Genomic DNA, 21,760 nt, shown 5'->3' on the forward strand with positions numbered 1-21,760 from the left:
GCCAACTGAGTGAGGTTAAACCTATTTGCATACGTAAGGACACATACAAAACAAAAAAGAAAAAAACAAACTATTTTATTTTCCCTGGTGCAAAAAGGAATGGAGACTACCTCTGCTCCCCTCCCCCATGTCTCTTCTTTCAGAACATTTTCTTTAGAAAACTTGTAACTGTGCTTTTGGTGTGTATGTAAACCTTTTCAAAACCTAAATAAGCCTCTTTTTTGTATCACAACTCAGGAGTGTCTTCCCCAGGGACTGGGGAGCCATCTCTTTGAAATGTAATCATTAAGGAAAATAGTGTCCCTATATTCCAGTTTCTGTGGGAGGGTAGGAGAGATAAGAGATAATAAAGATAAGAGAAGTTATTTTCTTTTCTGGTTAAAGGCAATTCTCTAACAAGGATAGCCACCCCAATAACCAAGTGAATCTAGGATGTGTGACAAATGGTGCTCTCAGTTTCTCTTACTTGAAGACTAGTTATCATTCCGTTTGAGAATATGTATGCAATGGGTTGAACATGGGTGAGATTTCTTTCTGTCTTTCCAATCTCTTAGTGGATTGCCTGTGATGTGCGTCACATTCTGGATCAACGCTTATTTATTAACAAAACCATCTTCTCTTTCTTCTACCTCTGTGGAGAAGTTATCTGAGCTGGCAGAAAATTTTGTTTTTAATTATATTTGCACAACGCATGATAAATAGTAGTGAGAGAGAGGGAGGGGATAGGAACAGAGGTTGCTTGGACTACGAAAAGAGGAGTTTTTAGGTGGCTTTGAAGAGAGAAATAGGCTCAAAGGCACTAAAGTGAGAGCATGGATGGGAGAGGAAAAAGAGAATTTTTAAGAAATATTATTAGTCACTCTGTGTATGCATTTTCCTTCAGAGTTCAAGAAATAGGAGTAAAGGACTTGGGTTTAAAAATTGAAATTACTGGGGCACCTGGGTGGCTCAGTTGGTTAAGTGTCTGACTCTTGGTTTCAGCTCAGGTCATTATCTCATGGCTCATGGGTTTGAGCCTGCACTGGTAGCTTGGAGCCTGCTTGGGATTCTCTGCCCCTACCCTGCTTGAGCTTTTTCTCTAGAATAAATAAATAAACATTAAGAAAAATTGAAGTTACTTTGGTATGCTGTTTTTTTTTTTAACCACAATATCACTTTGGGCCTAAACGAAAGAAGCCACAACCTTATAGAAATTCAAATGAAATGAAGATTTATGATTCTGAAATCTTATCTTCCCTCAGTTACATTTAGGCAGCACACATGCCTCAATCTATTTAGCATGTTGTTACTAGATATATCTTTCAAAAACACTTGAATATGCATGTCAATAGAAAAGTGGGCAAAGGACATGAATAGGTAATTTAAAATTTCATTTTGTGACTTTATGTATAAAAAATGTTGAAATTCACTAGTAATTAAGGAAATGCAAGCTAAGATAACCATAATACAGCAATTTTTACTTGGCAAAGACATAAAATGACAATTTCCAATTTAAATAAAGGGATGTGAATAGGGGAATTCTCAGAATTTAAATTACTGTAACTTTTTCAGTAATATGTACATTAAAATATGGTATTTTTTTGACTCACAATTTATTTCTAAACTTGCCTCCAACAGAAATAATCTGACAATACTCTCCCATCATTGCTTTTAACATCAAAATCTGAAAACACTATAATAGCCAAGCAATAGATTTGATAAATTATGGTATATCCATATAAAGAAATACTATTTAACCATTAATATGATTTTTAATGCTCATTGTCTTGGAAAATGGTCTTAATACAAAGTCAAACCAAAAAAGCCTATTTCATAATAGCATACACTGTATAATTCCATTTTGTCTAAAAGCATCTCAAAGGACATATATTAAAATATTACATTAATGTATAGAGATATACATAGATATGCATCTATGTATTTTTTGCTACTTGTTTTCTTTTGGTAAAAGCTTTATTGAGATATAATTCATATATCTGTGTTAATTTCAAACGTCTTTTGCTAGGTCTTTTTTTTTTTTTTTTTTTGCTAGGTTTAATCAGAGGAATTGTTGGGGAGGAAAAATTTTCCTTTACACCTCAAGCTTCTTCTGGTCGGTTTAGGAATTAAACTGACATGAGATAGATTAACAAGAGAAAATCAAAAAATGTTTAATAATGTGTATATTGCCTATAGAAATGAGAGAGACCCAGGAAAACCGGTAACTCCCTGAGATGGTCCAAGCCATCACCTTTACTACCATCTTCAGCTAAAGACAAAAGAAGACGTTGGGGATGGCGAGTTGGTTATGGGAGGTCATCAGGCAAAGCACAGTAAACAAGAGTAGGTTGCTATGCAGATTTATGCTGTGGTAAAAATCTAAATCTCAGTCATATAACAGAGAAGTTTATTTCTCTCTTGGATTTTATGTCCAACATGGGTCAGCAGTGGTCCTCTGCTCAATGGAGTGATTCAAGGACCCAGGATAATGGTGACTTCATTTTGGTATCTCCTTCCAGGATCATGGAAGCAGTAGGCAGAGAACATGGCAAATGAACTGGCTCTTAAAACTTCTGCTTGGAAGTAATGTGCCATTAGACCCCCCAAATTACATGTTAAATATGCCATTGAACCAAACAAATTACATGTTCAAACTTAACTTCATAAAGAGGCAGAAAGTAAAATTAACATGTGTTCTGAAAAGAGAGACCCAGAAATATTTGGTGAATAGTAATGATGACATATCCTTCATAGAACTTGTATGCTATACCTGAAACAAATTCTGAAGGAATAGATGCTTACTAAATAAATACTGACATGTCCGTAAAAGAATTAGGACCCACAGTTAGATAAAAGCTTCTTTTTTGATTAATTTCACAAAACCATAAAGGACTTCTCTTTCATGAAAGAAATGGAAAATTATCATTACCTTTATTTGGTAGTATGACATAATGGAAAATACATATATTGGTCTCGACCTATAGTTCCTGGCATAAAATTCCTAAAACCTTCCAATTTCCTAAGTGATAAGGGCACTGGAAGCATCTTTTGTTCAGTCTTTGACCCTGGTTCCTGACACAGGGCTCCTGAAGCCCTTATAACTTCCTGGGTGTTTGGAGTATCTTTTGTTTTAGTGAGGCAACTCTGGGTAGACTCCTCGATGGCTCCTAGATGAGGGCTGGCCACCACAAAGACCACGCCATGAATAGAAGCTTGGAATTTTCAGCCCTGCCATTCTTTTAAGAAGGGAGAAGAGTAGAAATGGAGTTAATGACCTATTACACCCATGTGATGAAGCCTCCAAAAAAATCCCAGTAGTATGGGATTCAGAGAGCTTTCAGGTTGGTGAATGCATCCAAGTTCCAGGAGGGTGATGCATCCCAACTCCATGGGAACAGAAGCTCCTGTGCTCAGGACCTTCCCAGACTTCACCCTCTCTATCTCTTCATCTGGCTGTTCATCTGTATCCTTTATCATATCCTTTAATAAACTGATAAACATAAGTAACTCGTTTCTGAGTTCTGTGAGTTGCTTTAACAAATTAATTGAATCTGCAGAGGGGGCTATGGGAGCCTCTGAATTATAGCCAGTCAAGTTCAGAAGCACACGTGACAACCTGGACTTGTGATTGGCATCTAAAGTATGTGTGTGTGTATATGTGTGTATGTGGGGTCTTATGGGACTGAGCCCTTAACCTGTGGGACTTAATGCTATGTCTACGTAGATAGTGTCAGAATTGAGTTAAACTGTGGGACACCCAGGTGGTGTTGCAGAGAATTGCTTTTTGGGGAAAACCCCCACACATCTGGTATTAGAAGTGTCATGAGTATGGTAGTCATGTGAGAATAAAGAGACATACAGGAGGAGAACTGGGTTTTTTCCTACTCAGATGGAAAACTGGGAGTTTTCTCAAGTTCAGTAGGTCGTTATGTTCTAATGTTTTGAAATACTATGACTTTATCATAGAAGCATTGTGTTTTAACGTGGTGAAGGTCCTGACAGATCATCTAGTCCAAAGGTCTTGTTATCCTCCTCCATTTTTCCCCAAAGTGGTCATTCAGCCTCTGCCTTAGAAACTATGTTGATTAAACAGAAGTTTGGCAAGGTTTTTTTTTTTTCTCTTTTTAAAAATTATTTTAATATTTATTCATTTATTTTGAGAGAGAGAGATAGAGTGCAACTAGGAGAGGAGCAGAGAAAGAGGGAGACACAGAATCCGAAGCAGGCCCCAGGCTCTGAGCTGTCAGCACAGAGCCCGACATGGGGCTCGAACTCACGAACTGTGAGATTGTGCCCTGAGCCAAAGTTGGACACTTAACCAACCAACTGAGCCACCTAGGTGCCCCTGGCAAGGTTTTCTTATTGAAATGATTAGATTTCAGTGGAGTCTTCCATGCATGTTTGTGATGTACACATTTATAGTCTCTGTTTCACTTTTACTTTGAATTTTAGCTTTGCTCACAAATCTTGCCATGAAGCTAACACCTGGTAGCACAAAGACCATTATTAGGAATATAAAAAAAGATTGATGCATCCTACTCCAACCTGTAGGTGAATTGTTGCTTTAATGTGATTGTTCTGTTTTATGCTTGGGCTTTTTCCCACCTTGGTGAATACTGAGACAATACTGCAATTTAGTCAGAGAGCACCAGGTGGTACATAATGTCATCACTGAAGATGCTGTTACTATGGCATCCAGAACCCTATTCCAGCTCTATGTTTTCACCATATTTGTCTGTTTTCATAGAAAGACAGAAGCTGCTGCAAACCAGATTTTAATATTTTAAGCATAGCTAGGAGGTTTTGTTCTCTATCAGGATAGATGTTCTTTTCCATTGTTCTTTCTGTCAAGCAGTCTCACTGTGCATAATCTACAGCTTCCTTTGGTGTTAGTAGATTCACCAGACAGAATATTTTAAAGTATCACTATTGTGATCTAACAGTTGAACTAGAGGAAAAGAATGAAGTGCTGGGAAAACATATTAGTGAATGGAAAGTTAACAGCCTTCCTGTGTACTCGGTAGACTAAGTGGTAAATGAAATGATCATTCTTGTTTCTCAGGACCTTAAAATATATAGGATTATTTATTTGGTTCTCCAGACACTGAAAGACAGTCTTCTGCATTACAAATCTTTAAGGAGAAGTTTGGACACAACAAAGCCTTATGATGTTAAGATCCCTCTTAATCAACCCTAATAACCTTTATGTTGATAACTCAATGATAAAGTCTGCTATTTGGGTATGACCTTTAAGAAAGAGGAATGAAATTCTGAATCTCAGAATCAGCATTTCTTTCTTTCTTTTCTTTTTTTTTTTTTTTTTCCAACGTTTATTTATTTTTGGGACAGAGAGAGACAGAGCATGAACGGGGGAGGGGCAGAGAGAGAGGGAGACACAGAATTGGAAACAGGCTCCAGGCTCTGAGCCATCAGCCCAGAGCCCGATGCGGGGCTCGAACTCACGGACCGCGAGATCGTGACCTGGCTGAAGTCGGACGCTTAACCGACTGCGCCACCCAGGCGCCCCCAGAATCAGCATTTCTCAAAGTATGTTCTGCAAGTTGTTATTGAATGTTATACAACAAATGATGTCACTGAGAAATGCTGGGTTAAACCAAATGAAACAGGTTTACTCATTTCAAGAATTCACAGGAGCCTTAGTGTATTAATGTACAATATTAATTTCTAAGAGCTGGATAATGTATGCAGCATTATTATTTTTTTTTTTTAGGTTTTGTTTAAATCTGTCTCTTTAGAGTTAATTTTGTATATATTTTGAGGTAAGAGTTAGGTTTAATTTTTTTTTCCTATAAGGATATCTAGTTGTTTTTCTTTCTTTTTTTTTTTAATTTATTTTTTTTTGAGAGAGAGACAGAGAATGAATGGGGGAGTGACAGAGAGAGAGGGAGACACAGAATCTGAAACAGGCTCCATGCTCTGAGCTGTCAGCACAGAGCCTGATGCGGGGCTTGAACTGGTGAATTGCCAGATCATGATTTGAGCTGAAGTCAGATGCTTAACTGACTGAGCCACTGGCGCCTCATTTTTCTTTTCTTTTTTAAAAGTAAGCTCTAAACCCAAGTGGGGCTTGAACTCATAACCCCTAGATCAAAGGTCGCATGCTATACCAACTGAACCAGCCAGGTGCCCCAAGTATGCAGCATTTTTCATTCTTATTTTACAATAATTTTTTCTGGAGTATTTCAAAACATTTTTTTATGTTTACTGATTTTTGAGAGAGAGGGAGAGTGTGAGGGAATGTGTGCATTCATGCAAGTGGGGAGGGGCAGAGAGAGGGAGACAGAGGATCCAAAGCAGACTCCACTCTGACAGCAGACAGCCTGATGTGGGACCCAAACTCACAAACGGCAAGATCATGACCTGAGCCGAAAGGTGGATGCTTAACCGACTGAGACACCCAGGCACCCCTTTCCAGAGTATTTTAATGTTCTCACGTACCCCAGGCAAGCTTTGGGAAGACCCGCCCTAAGCTCATCCTTTGAAAAACATTTTATCTGCTATATGGACTACGTGGGTAAAGCATTTCTTGTTTAAACAATGTACACATGATCAGATGAAGACAACAATGAATTATACAAGTTGGAATCATTGTCAAACATGCTATGGTAGATCATTGAAACATGTCAAACATGTTGTGACAGATCACTGAAAAGACTAAATGATTTAGCTTTGGGTACCAGGAAATTATCGAGAGACTTGGATTTCTCACAATTTGAATGCAAGTGAGCCAGATCCACTGTGAAGACACCACCCCCCCCGCCTCCCCCCACCCCCCAATGAATGTGAAAAGTAGATATTGAATAGCTGTGTGGATAAGGTTGTATTGGGCTCATGTAGGATATAGTCTTGCCCTTAATTTGTTTATATTCTCATTGTAAAAGGCAGTTTTACACACATGAAAGGTGAAATAACAATGTAACTCAATATTGAATTGATTTAAATGTGTTATATAGACAATAGTCTCTAAGAATTTGGAGGAGAGAAAGATTAGTGAATTGGTTGAAAGTCTTCAATAGTAGATGAGATTTGGACTAGTTTTAAAGAATAGCCTAAAATATCAAGAAGCTGAGTTGGACTACAAACAGTATTTTTCTCTCCCTTCTGCCAAATCCCTTTCTCCAATTATCTTAGTGATGACTTGAGATATGATATATAGAGTTGTAGAATATGCCTGAACACAATCCAGACATTTCTATACTGTTGCTCTCATCTCTTATAATCCAACAAAAAATTTGCTTTCTCTAAAAAATAGCATAAACTATCATTTCTGACAAGAATGAGGGAATGGCGGAAAAACTGGGGTAGGAGAAAAACTTGGTATTTGATTTAAAACAGCTTTTCTGGGGCGCGTGGGTGGCTCAGTCAGTTGAGCTTCTGGCTCTTGGTTTCAACTCAGGTCCTGATCTCAGGGTTCATGGATTTGAGTCCCACATCAGGCTCTGCACTGACAGTGTGGTGTCTGCTTGGGACTCTCTCTCTCTCCTCTCTCTGCCCCTCACAAGCTCTCTCTCAAAAATAAATGGTTAACAAAATTAAAAAACAAAAAACCCAGCTTTTCTTTGCTGTCTTTGAAAGAATCTATGGTAGCAGGTTTCTGGATCTCAACCTCGGTATAAGAAAAATTGGTGCTATTTCAAGCCATATAAATTGATAAAAGTCTTTATTATTTCTTTATCACAGAACTAATTCATTGTTCATTTTACAAAAAATATAAAATAAAAATAAACTAAAAAATTGAAACAAAAATTTAAAAATCAGTAATTAAAAAATTTAGTAATCCTAAACCCAGAGATAAACAACCCACAAACAGAAAATTATGTATATAATTTAGTATATATATATTTAACATATATACTCCATGTATATGTGGATGACTAATATCTATGAAAGATATATATATATATATATATATACATATATATATATATTTAAAATGGGATTATACTATTCATGCTACCTTTAAACGTGACTGTTTTCAAATAACAATATTGGTCTCACAGGTATTCAGAAAAAATCACCCCATGATGTGCCACTTTGGTATGTGGATTATTATTATTATTTTTTTCAACGTTTATTTATTTTTTTTGGGACAGAGAGAGACAGAGCATGAACGGGGGAGGGGCAGAGAGAGAGGGAGACACAGAATCGGAAACAGGCTCCAGGCTCTGAGCCATCAGCCCAGAGCCTGACGCGGGGCTCGAACTCATGGACCGCGAGATCGTGACCTGGCTGAAGTCGGACGCTTAACCGACTGCGCCACCCAGGCGCCCCAGTATGTGGATTATTTTAAGTTGAAAACTGTCAAGGCCCAAATGACTCATAAAGAAACTTTGACCTTACCCCTAACTTCCTAAAAGTATTTAGACAGAGGTCCTGCTCCAGGAAGGAAGTTAGCACCATAGGTAACTATATTCTAATATGCACTAGGAGTGGTAGACAGAGAGGAATTTAGCAAAATCTGTTTGCTAAAATTCCTATGTCCTATTGTTTGTGTAGGGCCCAGCAAACATTTGTTTACCATTTATGCCTTTCATCTTTCTGTGAATTGCTTTCCTTTTCTTTGAAGTCTCAGAACCCTACCCCCTTCTCCTTAGCACAGGATGACATAAATACCTCATTTTGCCTGACTGTCTTAGGGACAGTCCACTTTCATAGATCTTTTTCTTTTTAAATCTATGATTTGTTTCTTCTATAGATTTGATCAAATGCTTACTTTAAAATAAATGATCTGAATGACCGACCCATAACTGAATTTTTAAAATTAAAATAAGCTGAGAATTTAAAAAGCATTATGGCTACTAGTTTTTATTACAAACCAATATTGATACTAGCATATAACTTCCCAGCCACTAGTCAGGGCACTGTTAACACACTAGGACTGTCTCAGACTATGATCTACTTATCTGTCAATTGTCTTTTTATTGTAAAAACAAAACTAGACAAAAAGAACCCAAAATTATGAATTAGGATATTTTATTTTCAACCTAGTTTTAAAAAGTAGGAAGGAAAACTCCTCCTGGAAGTCAGCGATTGACGCTCTGTCTGTCCTCTGTGGGCACTTAAAATATTCTGATTGCACCTGTGTCTCAGTTTACATGCAGAGAACCTCTGACTGTTTTTGTTTTTGTTTTTCAGTTCCATCTGTTCCAGAGAAACAGAGAGAGAGAGTACAACACACAAATATAGGAGCAGATCTCCACTCTTGGTGCACATTAAAAACAATTGTCATACTTAAACCAATACTCTTACCCAGGCTCCTTTTCCCTTAGGAGATTCTGATTTAATTGGCCTAAGTTAGGACTTGTCCATCAGCATTTTAAAGACTTTCCAGGTGATTCTTGTGAATAGCCAGGTTGAGAGCCACTCATGTAGAGAAACCAAATACATGTATTTCATTTCTTTTTTTTTATTTTTTATTTATTTATTTTTTAACGTTTATTTACTTTTGAGACAGAGAGAGACAGAGCATGAACGGGAGAGGGTCAGAGAGAGAGAGAGAGGGAGACACAGTATCTGAAACAGGCTCCAGGCTCTGAGCTGTCAGCACAGAGCTTGACGCGGGGCTCGAACTCATGAACCGTGAGATCATGAACTGAGCTGAAGTCGGAGGCTTAACTGACTGAGCCACCCAGGCACCCCACATGTATTTCATTTCTTTTTTTTTTTTAATTTTCTTAATTGCATTTTATTTATTTATTTATTTTTTAATATATGAAATTTATTGTCAAATTGGTTTCCATACAACACCCAGTGCTCATCCCAAAAGGTGCCCTCCTCAATACCCATCACCCACCCTCCCCTCCCTCCCACACCCCATCAACCCTCAGTTTGTTCTCAGTTTTTAACAGTCTCTTATGCTTTGGCTCTCTCCCACTCTAACCTCTTTTTTTTTTTTTTTTTTCCTTCCCCTCCCCCATGGGTTTCTGTTAAGTTTCTCAGGATCCACATAAGAGTGAAACCATATGGTATCTGTCTTTCTCTGTACGGCTTATTTCACTTAGCATCACACTCTCCAGTTCCATCCACGTTGCTACAAAAGGCCATATTTCATTCTTTCTCATTGCCATGTAGTATTCCATTGTGTATATAAACCACAATTTCTTTATCCATTCATCAGTTGATGGACATTTAGGCTGTTTCCATAATTTCGCTATTGTTGAGAGTGCTGCTATAAACATTGGGGTACAAGTGCCCCTATGCATCAGTACTCCTGTATCCCTTGGATAAATTCCTAGCAGTGCTATTGCTGGGTCATAGGGTAGGTCTATTTTTAATTTTCTGAGGAACCTCCACACTGCTTTCCAGAGCGGCTGCACCAATTTGCATTCCCACCAACAGTGCAAGAGGGTTCCTGTTTCTCCACATCCTCTCCAGCATCTATAGTCTTCTGATTTGTTCATTTTGGCCACTCTGACTGGCGTGAGGTGATATCTGAGTGTGGTTTTGATTTGTATTTCCCTGATAAGGAGCGACGTTGAACATCTTTTCATGTGCCTGTTGGCCATCCGGATGTCTTCTTTAGAGAAGTGCCTATTCACGTTTTCTGCCCATTTCTTCACTGGGTTATTTGTTTTTCGGGTGTGGAGTTTGGTGAGCTCTTTATAGATTTTGGATACTAGCCCTTTGTCCGATAAGTCATTTGCAAATATCTTTTCCCATTCCGTTGGTTGCCTTTTAGTTTTGTTGGTTGTTTCCTTTGCTGTGCAGAAGCTTTTTATCTTCATAAGATCCCAGTAATTCACTTTTGCTTTTAATTCCCTTGCCTTTGGGGATGTGTCGAGTTCATTTCTAATGGAATAAAAATTTATTCTTTCCTTGGGCTACTGTAAACATAATTTTGTAAAATATGTCATCAACATTTTCTTAGTACCTATCAATTCAGTTTGTGTAAAGAAGTATGGAGACAATAGAAATAACTTTTAATTTTCCCTCAGAGGTAGGAAAGAGGCAATTTTAGAACAAATAGAATAACATGATGCTTTAGTTTACAAATAAGTAGTAAATCCATAGAATGTGCTGTTCAGAATGGCAATGCAGGCAGAAAATAGAATGAGTTCCACAGGGTGTAGACAAAATGGTGCATGTTTAGAAGGAGATTAGGACTATTCACAATGTCTATTTAGCCCTTGGGTTTGAAATCATGAAAATAATTACATTGCTCCTTCCCAAATATCTTTTTGAACCATAGTTACATACAATAGCAAGCTTAAAGAACAACCTAATTTTACTTATACGGAACCCTATAATACTGCTTATCTTGTGGGGTCTTATCACAGACCTCTAGAGCTGTAAAGGACCTCTAGAGTAATCAAATCCAAGCTCCTCTTACACTTTTGATTTCCTGCTATGGCATTCACAGCAAGTGGTATAGATCTTATGCTTAAACACTTCTAGTGACAAGGAAATCATTTAAGTCTGAACATCTCTGGGTGTTAGAAAATTCTTTCTTGTACTTGTAAAACTGTGATGTTCTATTGCTTCCACCTCTTTATTCTGCTATTTGAATAAAAAAAAAAACACTTATAGAGGTCATTGTTCTAAGTAAATCAAATGAATTAGTGATTCTTCTCTGTGTAAATGAAAAGTATAGACAATAAAATTTACAATGCATTTTTAATAAAACACTGTAAGCTTTCTGGGATTTTTGCCTATATGTAAAATGAGGTATTCTTTTCTTTAAGACTTTTTAAAAAAGTTTATTTATTTATTTATTTTGAGAAAGGGGGAGAGAGAGAGAGAGAGAGAGAGAGCGAGTGCATGAGCAGGGGAGGGGCAGAGAGAGAGATCCCAAGCAGGCTGCATGCTGTCAGCATGGAGCCTGATGTGGGCCTCAATCCCACAAACTGTGAGATCAGGACCTGAGCTGAAATCAAGAGTCAGATACTTAACTCACTGAGCCACCCAAGTGACCCAAAATGAGGTATTCTAATTTATCAAGTACTAAGAGTATAATTCAATTTAGTAGATGATGAGCATCTCTTAAGTACAGAAATATGAAGATGGAGAATTGTGAAGCAAATGACTACAGGTAAGTTAATTTTTAGTTGTTTGAACAATTTTCAAACTGGAGCAAGCTTTCTGAACCAGAGAACTAATGTTTATACTTGAATTTGCCATGATTAATATATTTATCAATGTTTTAGACAAAAATACAAAACTTGTGTTTATTAAATTACATACATAAATCTGGGGATAGGGGCAAATGGTTATTGCAGTGTGGGGCAACTTAATTGGAGTCTGAGATAAAAAGAAAAATATGTGCTCCCATATACACTGGTCAAAATATCCACACATACTATGAACCAAATGGAAAAGGTAATAAAAACCCTATGACCCAAAATGTGTGTGTATATATGTATATATATAAAATTTGTTCAATCTGTTTGCATATCATTGTCAGCCCTTATAACCCACTGTGGTAGTGATGGGGTGGGCTGGAGGTGGGGGCTTGATGGCTAGCCTGGCCTGTGAACCACAGGTTGCTTGGAAATGACTGTTCCCATTGCATAATAATACAGGGTCATAAAACAAACAAAGAATAATCTGATTTAAAATTCTGATATTTTGTTTATCATGGATTTTTTTCATGTATATTGTTTTTTTTAAATGTTATATGAGAATATTATTTGTTAGGGGCTCCTGGGTGGCTCAGTTGGTTAAGTATCTGATTCTTGATTTCAGCTCAGGTCATGATCTCATGGTTTGTGAGTTCGAGCCCTATGTTGGGATTTTGCACTGACAGCATGTAGCCTGCTTGGGATTCTCTCTCTCTCCCTGTCTCTCTGCCTCTCACCCATGTGCTTTCTCTCTCTCTCTCTCTCTCAAAATAAATTTCAAAAACCTAAAAAAAATTATTTGTTATCTCAAAGAGGTATCTGTACTCTCATGTTCATTGCAGCATTATTCACAGTAGCCCAGTCATGAATGAATGGATCAAGAAAATGGGTGTGTGGGTGCACACACACACACACACACACACACACACACACACACACAACCAGAGAATATTATTCAGCCTTGAGAAAGAAGAAAATCTTGCCATTTGTGGCAACATGAATGAAACTAAAGGGCATTATACTAAGTGAAATAATTCAGACAGAGAAAGACAAATACTGGATGGTATCACTTACATATGAAATCTAAAACAAACACTGAACTCATAGGAACAGTAGAGTGGTGGTTGTCTGGGCTAGGAGGTGGGGGAAATGAGGATAGGATGATAAAAGGATGCAAACTTTCATTTATAAGATAAATAAGGTGTGGGTATCTAATGTATAACATGGTGACTACAGTTGATAACACTATATTGTATAACTGAAATTTGCTAAGAGGGTAGAACGTAAGCATTCTCACCAAAAAAGAGGTAAGTTATGTGTTAAGTAACTCTATTGTGGGAATTCTTTCATAGTGTATACATACATGAAATCATCACATTATATACTTTAAATACATTACAATTTTCTCAATTATACCTCATAAAAGCTGAAAAAATTTGCCTCAATTTCTGAGAGCTTTGGTGCCCCTTACATTTTGTCCTTGAGGTGAATGTCTTACTTGCCTTACCCTAATCTTGGCCCTGGGCTATTGAATAATGATTTATTAAAAAATTAATAAAATAGAACAAATGAAAACAAACTTAAGAGATGATAAAAGTAAGTAGGAAATTCAGAAAATCAACCTTGTACAATCAGGTTGGGGATTCATGGTTTTGCGTCAGTTCACATAAAAAGGAATTAAGGGATTTAGTTGACAGTAGGCTCACAATGTGCTACCAGTGTCACATAGTTATTCAAATACAAATGTGATTCAATCTACAAAGAATAAGATATCACAATGGCAACCTTAGTCTGCATGGGTCAGACCACTGGAGAACTGCTAGCTTCTGTGTGTGAGGATTGACTACAATGAGGTAGAGCATATTCAGGGGACTAAGATGATGAGGGACTCTGGAAATTATGTCCTGTGAAGAATAACTGAAGGAAAGAGGAAAAATTAGTTTTGGGAAGAGAAGATTATAAGTGTTGGGAATGAGACAGTTCTTTGCAAACAAAGTGGTCCTCAACCCTGCCTGCACATTAGAATTACACGGTGGGGGGAGCTTCTGAAACTTTAGATCCCCGACTAACACCCTGACAAGATGAATAAGAATTTTGCTGATGGAATCTAGGCATTAGTAGTTTAAGCTTCCCAGATGACTCTGATGTGCACCCAAGTATGTGAATCACTAACTGAAAGGGCTGACCAGTGGTAGAAAGGATTAGCCTTGTTTTGTCATGTGTCAAGGAATAGAGCTAGGTTCTAAATGTGGAAACTTCAAAGACAGTTACTTTGGAGCAACATTTGAACTTGGATTTTCTAAAAATACTTTGAGAGGAGAGACCTCAAACATGGTATATTTCAAATAGAGGTTGGATACTATGGGGAAAACTTCTGCTGTGGCTGGTAAGGGAGCTTGGATAATTTCTAATATTCTCTCCATTTTTGTAATTCTATTACCATATTCCAGAAATTATTTAGCAGTCCACTTTAGAATGAACATCCTTTTGCTTACTTTGATCTTGGAGTGAGAGGTTCATTTACGGACTGACCTACCCATTTCTGCTCCCTGACTCAGTTAAAACGGATTAAAGCTAGAATAATTGCATTTGCAATGAGAGCTATTAGTCTGAACAGATTATTGCCATGATAATCTAATTGCATAGGTGCAAATGACTTTGCAGAAATGAGTATTTTCGGGAACATTTCCAATCATTTTTTTTCATGGTACAGAGTATAAGATACAGCATCTTAGATGAAACTTAAGCATTGGGCTTTAGCTTTGATTATATTCTTTTTTTTTAATGTTTATTTTTGAGAGACAAAGAGTGTGAGTGGGAGGAGGGGCAGAGAGAGGGGAACAGAGGATCCAAAGCGGGCTCTGTGTTGGCAGGAGAGAGGCTGTGCTGAGGGCAGACAAGCTGTACTGACGGTAGAGAGCCTGATCCTGGGCTTGAACTCAGAACTGTGAGATCATGACCTGAGCCAAAGTCAGGTGCTCAACCTACTGAGCCACCGAGGCGCCCCTTAACTTTCATTATATTCTTATTAGCAGGGAAGGGGTAAATTGCAATTTTGCCTTGGGGAGAGTGGCACTTAGGAGAATAGGGCTGCAATTTTCCCATGTTGGTTTAAAACAAGCACACTTAAAAAAAATAAATAAAACAAAGCACACTTCTTTTTTCATTCAGTTCAGTAACAAAATGATGATATACATGTACATCAGGTACTGAAATGAACCAGAACCAGAAGTATTAAATAGTTAAGTAATGTTTTTCAATGAGATGAAGTCCCTTCCAAAATTAATATTTTTCTTTATCTACAGTTATTTCCAAATACCCTCTCCTGATAGCTTACTGGTTATTATACTTGAATATTTAAAATATTCACATACATATACACATAATACATACAATAATTAAAATATTTCATAAATCCTGAAAATTTCACTTAGAAAGGTAAAAATATTTCATATTGAATGATGTGGAAACTTAATTACTACCACACACTATAATTCACTGAAAAGGAAATATTATGGAGCTCTGGTCTTGTGATTTGTCATCCTTCAGGTTTCTGCTAGTATTTCTCTCTGTGCAGAGTTACAAAATAGTGTAAAAGAGCATGAAGTGCTGATTGCAAATTCATTACCACTGCTTCAAAAATCATTCATTGATTCAAAAAATATTTACTGTGCGCCTACTCTGTGTTAGGCACTGTATTCCATAACTGGCCTGTATTATGAACAAGAATAGACAAAGTTTCTCTTGGGATAGATGATTAAAAAAAATAAACACATGAGGGAATGAATAAAGTAGATTCCCCTTGACCTATTACCTTCTATCCCATTACCTTATATTGCTTTCATAGCACCTACCAATGCCTGAAATTATATTAGATGGGTAAAAGACCTTTTTGAGGAGACTGCATTTCAGTGGAGACCTGAATCAGGTGAGCTAAGGAAAAAAATAAAAAAGGCTTGAGAAAAGCAGTGTGGTAGCCAGTCTCCAAGATGACCCCCAATGATCCAATGATCCTTGCCTCCTGATCCATGCCTGTGTGTATTCCCTCTCACATGTACTAGGATTGGTCTGTGTGATCAGATTCTACAGTGGAAGGGATGGTGTACAAATTCTGTTAGGACTTAAAAGATATTTCCATTTCCACCTTGATCTTCTGGAACATTTACAGAGAAAACCAGCTGCCATATCACAAGGATGCTCAAGCAAATATATGGAGTGGAGCCACATGGTAAGGAATTAAGGTCTCCTGCCAACACCCAGTGCCAGCTTGCCAGCCACAAGAAGGATCTGTAATGGATGTGGACCCTCCAGCCCCCAGTTAAGCTTCAAATGACAGCCCCAGATGACATCTTACAGCAATCTCAAAAGATACCTTGAGCCAGAGCACCAACTAAGCTCCACCTCAGAATCTGACCCCCAGAAACTGTGGGATGATAAGCGCATATTGTTTTAAGTCATGAAGTTTTGAGGTGTTTTGTTATACAGAAATACATAACTAGTGCAAAAGGAAATAATAGGTACGAAATCTTTTGAGCAGGAACAAGCCTGGCATGTTTGAGGAATGGCTAAAAGGCCAGTATATTAGACATTAGTGGTGAGGAGGAGATTGGTGGGTAATTTCTATTCATGGCCTATTTTTTGTTAGATAATAGAAGATAAGCAACATTTTATAAGTACTCAGCATATATTTTGTGTTCATAGTTTTTTAATTATCTCCTTGGGTGCCTCGACAGGGGTATCTCGACAGGGGGCGCCTGGGTGGCTCAGTTGGTTGGGCATCCGACTTCAGCTCAGGTCATCTCATGGCTTGTGAGTTCAAGCCCCATGTCGGGCTCTGTGCTGATAGCTCAGAGCCTAGAGCCTGCTTTGGATTCTTCTCCATCTCTCTCTATGCCCTCCCCTGCTGGTGCACTCTCTTTCAAATATAAATAAACATTGAAAAACTAAAAAAAAAAAGCTACATATAGTAAAATACTGCATTTTAGCTGTGGTCAGGTTACTGACCTTCCTAGTGAATATGTAATACATTTTTCACAAAACAGAGAAATTCTTTGGGTAGGTTAACCATCATAAAATATGATGTAGCAACTTAATTTCTCCAAGGGCTAGTATTATATAGAATGGAAAATAGATATTAAAAATGCCAGGCTATGTAGTGATTATGTGGTTATCATTAATGATCAGACACAGATGGAGTCTTTGAGGATAAAATAAAACCATAGCAAATGAGTTTTTATCAAAAAGGGAAACTTCTCCACTTTCTGATTTGTAATTAAATCAACATTTCTTGGGGGAAAATAGGTCTTTGTTTAAATAGACTTTTGGATCAAGCCAATGTCTATGGAAGATAAGAATAGCCCCCAAATTAATTTTCATGTATTATGGTTTTGTTTATACCCAATCATCAATCATTTGCTAGGTTTTATCACGCAAAGGAGGAAAAATAATACCTCAGAACAATATTTCTCTTGCTTTTCTTACATCCTTGTGGGAACACAAGTCCTGCTGTAAATTCTTCACAAAGAACATTCAGAGAGTTCTCCAGAGACTGTCTCTCATGTTCTAGCCCTTTGATTATCATGTACCCAACTCTTCCTACTCTGGCTCAGATGGAGGTTCTTTTGTGGCAAACCCCATAGCAGCTTTGTTGCTGAAGCTCCGTGAATGCTCTGATGCCAATGTTATTGATGATCCTTGAAGCTTATTGCAAGGAGTATGATGTCCAATGTTGAAACTGCTGATGTTTGCTCCAGGGACAATGAGTCACACCAAATATCCTTGTTAAGGTGCCCCTCTTCTGTTGAGGTCTACTAATGTCTTAGCCAAATTTTCCATCTGATGTCAAGGACCCTATGTTTGCACTACCATTGTCATCTTTTGTTATTGTTGTAGTCTCAATCTCCAGTGTAGCTAGAATCTTCTATTATTGATGCCTAGATGGGAATTTAGTGAAATACCTCTTTTAGGTATTTCTAGATTTATAATTACAATTCCTTCAACCTAGTTGTCATAGTTCCACTGGCAGCTCGCCTAGATGATAACTTCAGTCATAGACTGATCTACACTTGGGATCATAGTCTCTAAACAAAATACTGCCCCTTGTATTTCTTTGGTCAGGAAAAAATAGTTTTTAGGAGATGTCTCCAAAACCATTGCTGATCTTATGGCCACTTCCTTTTGTTCCTTATGTTAACACCAGGTAGTCAGCCAATTTTCAGTAAAATTGACCCTTTCTTCTATACTTCGCACATGTACTTTGTCATTAAATTCTGTGTATCCTACTCAAAAATTTTCCTACACAGCTCTCCTTTTTCATTTCTATTGCACTTGCCCTAGTTTAGGAGTTTATCATGTTCACAGAGACCAGAAGTTTTAAAGTGGGATCTGAAAGTCCCTGGGTCTCCAAAACACTTTAAGGGTTCCATGAGATCAAACCTATTTTTACAATAGTACTAAGAAGTTATTTGTCTTTTCTGCTATGCTGACATTTGCACTAATGGTACAAAACAATGGTGGGTAAAAATGCTGGTCCTGAGTACAAATTAAGTCAATAGCACTAAGCTATACTAATAGCTATTTTGTTCTTCAATGAGTAAGGGAGAAAAATCTCTTCCTCTAACTCATCTTAGGCTCTCTGGCTGGGGCTTTGTAAATTGGACTGACAAAAGAGATTAACAGGAGAAAAGCATACAAATTTATTAATTCTATGTGACATAGGAGTCTTTGTAAAGAAATAAAGACCTGAAGAAGTAACTAAGCCTGAGCATTTTTATAATAGGTTTGATGAAGAGTGGAAAGTTGTAGAAAAATGTGACAGGACAAATGGGTAGCTAAGGATAGTAAAGTCTTAGCAAGGTCTATTTGTTTGGATTCCTTTGGATATCCTTCCATCTTTGGAGATAAGGATGCTCCTTTCTTCCAGGTATAGAGAGGGCACCTCTCACTTGCGTGTTTACGACCTACTTTAGGGGAGAAGGGGGATGAAAGAGAGTCTTTCTTGTGTTTGTTGTTTCTCAAATCCCTTCAGTTAAATTTTCTTAATGCTTATTTATTTTTGAGAGAGAGGGAGACACAGAGCATGAGCAGGGGAGGGGCAGAGAGAGAGGGAGACACAGAATCCAAAACAGGCTTCAGGCTCTGAGCTGTCAACACAGAGCCCGACACGGGACTGGAACTCACGAACCACGAGATCATGACCTGAGCCGAAGTTGGACACTCAGCCAACTGAGGCACCCAGGTACCTCTCAAATCCCTTCAGTTTGAAATATTCAATATGCCAAAGTGCTACATTTTGGGAGCAGCATGTTCTAAACCCTGTCAATTATCAAATGAATTTCACTTAAGGTTGTCTTTGATAAAGAACAAATTATTAATTTGACTAAATATCAACTTTTGAGTATACATCATTTTAATATTCTATATGACAAAGTAGGAAGTGTTCATGGAGCCCTTCTTGGCAGTATGATGGTTGTCTTGAGAGAAAGCCCTTGTGTGATCATTTGATTTGTGAGTTGAACTAACTGCTTTTTCAATGAACATTTTTACTTGAAAAAATGACTGACAAACTATGGTTATTCAGATTTGGCTATTTGGTGGATATTTTCTCAAAAAAATGAACAAAGTGAGCCTGTTGCTTCAAGAAACACAACTGATACTATTTGTTGCCAATGGTAAAATTTGAGCTTTAAAACTTTATAGAGTTTGGAAATTCATAGGTGGTACTGTGAGGTTGATAGTTTCCTAATATTTAAATATTTTTTTCTAATAATATCGATGGCAATATTAACAAAAGTGTGCCAGAATCAGGATCCATATCTAGCCATCTTAGCTCCAGTGTCTGTGCTGTTAAAGTTTACTATTCTTCCTTCCCATACTTTTCTATAAAACAAATGAAATCCAAACCTTTTAACACACTGACCAGGTGGCATTTGTCCATCCACTGGAATGACTGAGCAACAGGTATGAGAATGAAGGTGGGGAGATACCCAGAGATACAGACAGATGATTTTTGTGAGAGATTTAGAAATAGGGGCCATCCTGGTTGGTGGCCTATGCAAACAGGACAGGTTGGGCTGACTTTCCTTGGGTAATTGTTTCCAGAAACAAGAACCAGATTCAATTATTTAAACTGAACTGGCAATCTTAAGGCTTACTAGCTGGCTGACATGCTACATTGGAGGCATTATCAACCTGGGTTCCTAGCCTGATGTAAGCTCCTCTTGGGGATCCCCGAAATGTAAACAATACTTCTTTTTTTCCAGGGGCACCGTATACACGCCTGGAAATGTACTTCTTGTGTTGAAACCAGGCATTAATTTGCTTCTGTCCCACAAATACAGTGATTTGCATCTTAGAGATGGTCATAAGACACTTTCAAGGATTTAAGGAAAAATTTGAGTTAATTATGTTCCCCTCAGCTGCCTATCGCAATCCTACCAAACTGAAGTTACCCTTGGTTACTCTGAGGAGCTTCCCAGAGGGATAACTGACTTGTTATTTATGTTTATTTTGTAGATAGCTATCCCTACAATGATAGAGTCATTCAACTAGAAAAAGTGGTATGAAATTTGTCTTTGACTTTCACCGAATTGATCAATGGTAACACTCAGGGCTAAAAGGTATTCAGATTAGTTTCACCTCACTGGAAAGCATTGTTATGGATAAAAGAACTGTGTAACACTCCTGTTTTGGGGGGCTGGTGTGGAGAATGTTTACAGTATTGCAAACTAGAGAAAGTGTACACCTGTGGAGCAAAGGGCAGGCATCTTACTGGCCATTATAAGAGATGTGTGTTCCCTAAGCTCTAAATTCATCTCCTGTAATACAACCCACTGTGTGTGCAGGTGTCACCTGGACCTTTCGGGTCATGTTTTTGGAGTTGGAGCACAGGGAACAGCATAGGAAAATGCTGAAACTCTGGCTATTAGCATTTCTGTGAAGAGCAAAATGCTCTATTTCTGGAGTCTGTGTCTTCTGGAAGCATCCTTAAAACTGTGGCCAACAAACTAGCTTGTTAGCTTGCAGGTAGGGTAAAATGTTAGACCCTTTGAAGTTCTTGACATGCTGGTGTAGTATTTCTCCTGGATTTTTTTTCTCTCCAAACCCCAAGAGACCAAATATACTACCAAACAGGCTCCCCAAGATTCACTGGTGGGTAGCAAATAAAGAGCTAGGCCTCTGGGATGACAGAGGGACAGTTTTATTTGGGGTACACAGGTATTCTCCTTCCCTTGCTAATTACACTCAGTAGACTGATCTACCACAACTTATATAAGCAATCAGCCATTGATGCATTTTTAGTTTTTTTCAAGTTCTTTCCTAGTAATAATGTTGCTATAGTGAATGTTGTTTTGAATTTGTATTTTGGAATATGTTTATATTCATAGGGGAAACTTTTAGCTAGGGAGTTCCTGGGTCACAGTATATGCTGATTAAAATGAATGAACAAATATACAATGAAAAATCTGTGTCCCACCCCTAGCTATCCATTTCTTCTCCCGGGTATCCAGTGTTACCCTTTCAGAGATATTTTATGTAAAAACAATCCAAAATACATTCACAGTCTTTCCTCTAAGTTAAAATTTTTTTTTCTAAAGGAAATGATTACATACTTTAACACAGTTTTATATCCTATTTCTTTCTCTTAATATTATTATTTTGACAACTGTCTGTAACAGTCATAAAGAGCTCCTTCATTAGCCTTT

Source organism: Leopardus geoffroyi, chromosome B4 (assembly GCF_018350155.1).
Source record: "Leopardus geoffroyi isolate Oge1 chromosome B4, O.geoffroyi_Oge1_pat1.0, whole genome shotgun sequence".
Lineage (NCBI taxonomy): Eukaryota > Metazoa > Chordata > Mammalia > Carnivora > Felidae > Leopardus > Leopardus geoffroyi.